The following is a 6,232-nucleotide window of genomic DNA, read 5'->3' on the forward strand; positions in this document are numbered from 1 at the left end:
ACAGTGTTCTTCCAAAAATAAAAAGTTTAAAAGACAGAAAGAGAAGTCAGGACCAAGTGACCAAAATTTTTTATTTAACAAAATCCTATTTCATGCATAAGCATGACAGTCTCTCCTGTTTATCAGACTTTGGCAAAAAACAACAACAACAAAAACAAACATAAGCAGCCTTGTACAGAACAATAAAAATGCCAAACACGAGGGTGGTCCACAGTTTTCCTGTAGGATAAATATTTTTATTTTTTCAAAAGGCCTCTCCCCCTTTGGCCATATCAACTCTCAGTTCAGGCCATTAAATACAGACAAATTTTCAAAATCACTTCTTCACTTCTCCAAGATCTGCAATGCTATCATCATCCACCTCTGGCCATTTTTCCTGAATGACATCAATGATGTCGTCTGTAAAGTCTCCCTGAATGATGATCTCATCCTCCCCTGTCACTGAGGCACCACAGGAGAATTTTTGAGCAAAAAATCTTTGTGCTTCTTTAAGATCAATTTCAAAAGTTGCAAGGCCCCCCACTCTTGTTACATATTTCTTCTTTGCTCTGGGAATTTTGGCTATCATAACCTTTTGTGGTACGGTCTTCTTTTTTTGTTTGTTTTATTTGATCCTTTCCACCTTTCTTTTGTTTTTTCTTCTCTTCCTCTTCTCCTGCTGGTCCTTGACCTTCACTAATTCCAGCTTCTTGTTTGGGTGAATTTTTTACTGTAAGTTTTGCAAACTCACTTGGAAAATTCTTCTCTAACCACTGTCTACATTTAGGAAAATCAGGCATATAGCCACAGTACTCTGTTGATAATGAACGCACTCCACAGTAAAGGCCCCGGAGTGGGTAATCTGCATCTAACTTGGTATTGCTCCTGGAGTCTCCTTTGCAATCATGCCCCCCGGATGCAGAAATGTCAGCAGTCATCTCACAAACCCGGCGGTCGTACAGCCACCACGCCTCCGCCCCACCACTAACGCCAGCTATAACGACACATGCAACTCCTCTTCTCTGGCCCGGGCCACCGAGAGCCCATCTCTGTTACATCACTTTTTAATATTTAGGGTAATATATAGAATAAACAGCTGTGTTGCTGAGAGTTTGTAGGCATTCTGGCCGTAAGGAAAGGTAAGCATGACATGATTTTTTTTCTATCAGAAAGCAAGACCTTTTCAGTAGTTTTATTACCTGGACAATTATGTGTGCACCCTTTTCCCCCATAAATTAGGAAATTTGGTTGTTACTCTTGTAAGTCAGGTTCATTTAAAAAAATCATTTTGTGCTTAACTTCATGAGCATGGCTAATTTTTAGGCCATTATTTTCTTAGTATTGCCTAGGTTGTTTGGTACCTTGGGGTCCTAGAGAGTACATTTTATTGGGTACAATAGCTAATAGTGCCAGACTCTACTAACATACAAATGCACATTTCCATTAGCAAGTGTCTACAGGGCAATTTTCAAGCAATGTCTTACAACACCAATTCCAGTTCCTCAACCACATGATACTTACAAAATTTTATCTGATGAAGTATTCAAAGACCATCTATACTAATAAAAGGGTAATATGCTAATTAGAATGGATGTCCTTCCAGATGTCCTTCCGGACATCTTTCCGGAGAAAGCCACAGTGGCTGCCTGAGGCTCAGGCAAGCCGTGCATGGCGGCTGCTGCTCCCAGGACTGGCCAGAGGCTCAGGCAAGCCACAGTGGCTTCGAGGGCCAAGACTTAGGCAGCCGTGGCAGCCAGCAGTGGCTGCAGCAGAGGCGTGACGGGGGCCTCGCCTTCCCCTGATCATCCAGTCACCTCCCGCAGAGGGAGGCCAGACTGTTGCTTAGGCCTGCGGGCCTAAGCCATCAGTAGGACATCCCCTGAGGGCTCCCAGACTGTGACAGGGGGCAGGCAGGGCTGAGGGACAACCCCCCCCCCCCCCAGTGCATGTATTTTCGTGCACTGGGCTTCTAGTATAAATATAAACATAGATGATGCTGGAATCTTTTTTTCTGTTTTTATAAAAATAAATAAATATTTTTAAAGGTTTTAATTTCAACTTGATATAAAAATGGACTAACTTGATTTTTTTAATTAAGTAAATTTAGTTACAATTTTGTATAAACCAAGAGGAAAGGAGAAGACTTTAGATAGTCATGTCTAGAGCAAATAATCATCCTTCCTCTTTTTTGTATTTTGTGATCATGTGGCCAATGGAATAAAATTACTTACTGATGCAATCTTTTTTCACTAAGTAAATTTCAGGGAAAACCGGTCTGCTCCCACTAATATGATTTCCAGTATCTGGCACTTGTGACATATGAGAGGAATAATCCTTAGTTTCTTGCTTTGAGTTTAGCCTGCATTCAAACAGGAGAGGCTGATTGCTCATTATTCTTTCTAACCACACGATATTGCTTTTGTGGTAGGATAAGGTAGGTAAGATCTCCAGCTCAGTAATTTTTTATGACCTAATAAAGATACTAACTTAGGAATCTCTGCCGTCAAGTATTAACAAGCCATATTCTTTAAGCATGTTTCATAGTAACAGTGCCATTTTTGTCTCTTCTTTACTTTTTCCCTATTTGTGGCGCTCCTTCCCTCTGTTTCTTCCATGCAGTGTATCTTTCTAGGTCACACCCTTGCTGCCTCAAGAATTTTAACAAGAGTTATAAATCTACAGTGTCCACATACTTGGAAATAGCTTCCTGACCTTATTCTTCATCATTTTCACATGAGTATTTGCTATGACTTTGAGTAATGGTGTGTGTTAAGAAAGCATATTATATAAATAGGTCGTGCCCCTTGTACACAATGAGGCCATGAGCTTCCTGGCTCCATAAGCCGTTCTCCTGCTTGGTTTTCTAGCAGCAGAGCTGTCATTAGGAAGCGCCTACCTCCTTTCCTCAAATTAAGCTGTTTTTCACGCTAATTTTTCTTTTCTTTATGAAGAAACTATGTTGTAGCAAAAAGAGCATGAATTTTGATTCACGCCATATCTATTCTATAATACCTGCCCATGTTAATATTCTCCTATGGATAGCATGATTCCTCTTCTCACTCCATACCATGGTCTTGTGGAATATTTTGAATTTGAACCTAATAATCAGGGGCTCTGTTTAATTCACTAGACTCTCATTAATGTTTCATATAAAACACTTGAACTTATTATATTTTGCATATTAAATAATTTCATCATTTTAATAGTTTATTTCAGATATGACATATGTTGAGTTACTTCACTGAGGAATATTTTTTGACCCCAAACTTACACTTACAGCACAGAGGCAGATCGGGTTTCCTTGGCTCAATGGCTCTGCAACACTTTTAAGCTTTTCTAGCCAAACTAATTAGAATTATTCATTTAAAAAGTTCTGAGGGCCAAACTATTTTCATGAGAGCCTCTAACTGATATCTCCTGTGCAGATAGGGAAAATTTTATTGTCCATTGTTTCCTCTTTAAATTTTAATGTGAACTTATATGACTGACCTAGGTAGCTTTGAATACTAGAAAAATGGTGTATAATCACATGAATCTCAAAAATATCATATTTATTTGAAAATGTTTGTTGATTAGCTTTTAATAAACTAACTTTCCACTATCACATAAGAAGTCAAGCTTTTGCTAAGCTGTTATTTATAAATATCTTTATCGCAATATGTATACATACAAACATTAACAATTTTGGTGGCTATTGTTTAAAATGTCTTCTTGCATAGAAGGCACACAAAGTTTCATAAATGCATAAGTTCACAGGTGGCTAACATCTATCATATATGACTATCAAAGATAAGATAGTGAACTGTCAATTGTTCAGGGATTGACCAATCAATTGGTAATATTAACCAAGTTCTTGATTTTTTTTTTCTTTCTTTCCTACATGTCTTATGATCATATCAAAACTCACTAGCAATTCAACCAGAATAATAAAAAGAAACTAAAGAAAATCCAAACTAAACTACATTTTATTAGCAAATTTTTTTTTAATTTAAAATTTGTGGAGAAAATATTTAAAACAGTGGCTTTTATTTGGTTTGATACACTTTGTATATCACAGTTCTTCCTCTTCATTGTTTCTGTCATCAAAAATATATTTAAACCAGATAAAGGACCCAGATGATAATATAAACTTATAAATGTGGTGACTTCATGGTTTTTGTTTAATTTTGTTTTACTGATTCTTAAGTTTGCGTTTGCACAGGAGACACATTTGGCGTGTGCTGAGAGACAGTTTCTAAGTGTGCACATATGTGTAGTTTGCTTAATGTCAAATAAGTTCAAACATTGCTGATTTTGGATTCACTAGATGTTTTCATGTAGAAGTAATAACGATAGACATTTTAGTGAGATAAAAACATAACTGAAGGTCCTAGCTATTAACCAAGGCATAAGGAACTTAAAGTTGTTTCCATTTGTAAGACCATCATTTTCACAAATAATATTGTTTTAAAGCAATGAGAATCCAACTCTGGTTTAAAAAGACATACATTTCTATCTAATGAAATAATGATAACTCCTCAAAACCATACCATTTAATTTCTTGGAAACTTAAAAACTTAAATAGATGCCCACTCTCCTCACCCGGTGGGCATTTTTAACATGCCCCAAAGCAGGGTGCTCAGCTCAGGAGAGGAAATAATAAAATCTCTCTCTGGAGGACCCTTATGTATGCTATACCCAATTAGGCCTGCACTGGCTCCATGAAGTTGTCACCAGCCAAGAACTGGCCTGGAGAGGGTCTGCCTCCTGCAGACCTACAGTGTTTGGGTTCTTGACTTCATGTAGGAAAGATTTCACAATATGAGTCTAGGTGATTTTGAGAGTATGTTTATTAAAATGAAACAACGGGAAGATTTAGAAGAAGCAACAGGAGAGAGCCAAGGTGGTGCATTGCTTTGGCTCCCTAGACATGTTACAGGGCAGAAGTGAGTCCAGGAGAAGCTGCTGTTAGCTCACTGGAGAGTCAGAGCAAAAGGGGCCCTAGGAGACATGTCAGTGGGTAAGCTTGGGATGAGCTCCTGCTGCCTGCTGCTTCCCTGGTTACAGTCTCATATGAGAGGACCCATAGAGTTTAGTAGGAAGTAAAACGTTCATGCCCAACAAGGGGCATGGGCATGCTCTAGAACTAGCCTGAGCTGGTATCTTTTGTCCTGAGGGTTTATTTCCCTTCTGTAGGTGAGAATCTTAGAGGAAGTTTTCAGCAGAACATTCATCAGCTTTGCGGGTGTGTTTTTAATATGCTGATGAAGTAAAATGAGCATATAGGGGAGTTTGGGATTATTCTTTGCTGTTTTACTTTTATCTTGGGTCTGTCTGGCTCTAATCGGGTTTTTGGTATTTGTTCCCTGAATTCATTTGTCCTTGGGTTTGGCCAGAAAAAATGGTATTAAGTGGGTTTCTGTTCTCTATCTCCCCAACTAGGGTGATTTAAGCTCTGTATTCTCTGGTTAGAGTGGGGAGGTATCAAGTGTTTGCTCTCAAGTGCCTTGGTTGGGGGGGTAGGTCTTGTGATTCACTAGCTGCCTGTAACTTGTTTACATTGTGTGGCCTTGTTCAATTCTCTGTGTCAGTTTCCCCATTCCACTTGCCCAGGAATTTTCCTAGCTTCTCACTATCCTACCTTATAGTCATCCTAAGTAAGTATGGGTGAGAATAGTTTGTAATTTCCAACCAGAGAATCCACCTTAGATTGAAACTTGAATAATCAATGCTTGGCAGTAGTAACTGATTTTGCTATAGGAGACATGAGCAAATGCCTGTAAAGCCGGAGGACAAAAACATTGAATTGTCCAAAAATGTTATAGAGAGAAAGATGCATCCAGATGCAATTAACTTAAACATCTCATGACACTCTATTTGTTGAGGAACTGTTTATCATTATTATTTCCCCAGTTATTTTCAATACTATCTACTATACATAAATTTTTAACTATTTTAGTTTATACTTTCTTTTCATGTTTCCTTTTTAAAAAACAGAATTGCCTTTTTAATAACTGGAATTTTTTTAAAAATCCTATGACCATATTTACATTTTAATTTTGTTTTTATTATATAAGCTTCATCAGCAAAACAACATCAAGGATCCTATCTTCATTCAATCTGATGATATTCAAAAACCAAAGTTGAAGACATGTCCCTCTATGTTATTTTTAAATTTTGTTATTTACAATCATTTGAGAATTAACTATTTTAATACTAGTAACATGTTTACTGAGCAATTAAAATAATCTTTGATCCACAGAACACATTGAAA

At 37.6% G+C, this 6,232-nt stretch overlaps 1 pseudogene; it reads right to left on the reverse strand.

Annotated features, from left to right (window-relative positions):
- Window positions 1–279: 279 nt before the first annotated feature.
- Window positions 280–920, reverse strand: LOC118661800 (annotated as a pseudogene).
- Window positions 921–6,232: the final 5,312 nt, after the last annotated feature.

Source organism: Myotis myotis, unplaced genomic scaffold, assembly GCF_014108235.1.
Source record: "Myotis myotis isolate mMyoMyo1 unplaced genomic scaffold, mMyoMyo1.p scaffold_m19_p_8, whole genome shotgun sequence".
In the NCBI taxonomy this organism is placed as follows: Eukaryota; Metazoa; Chordata; class Mammalia; order Chiroptera; family Vespertilionidae; genus Myotis; species Myotis myotis.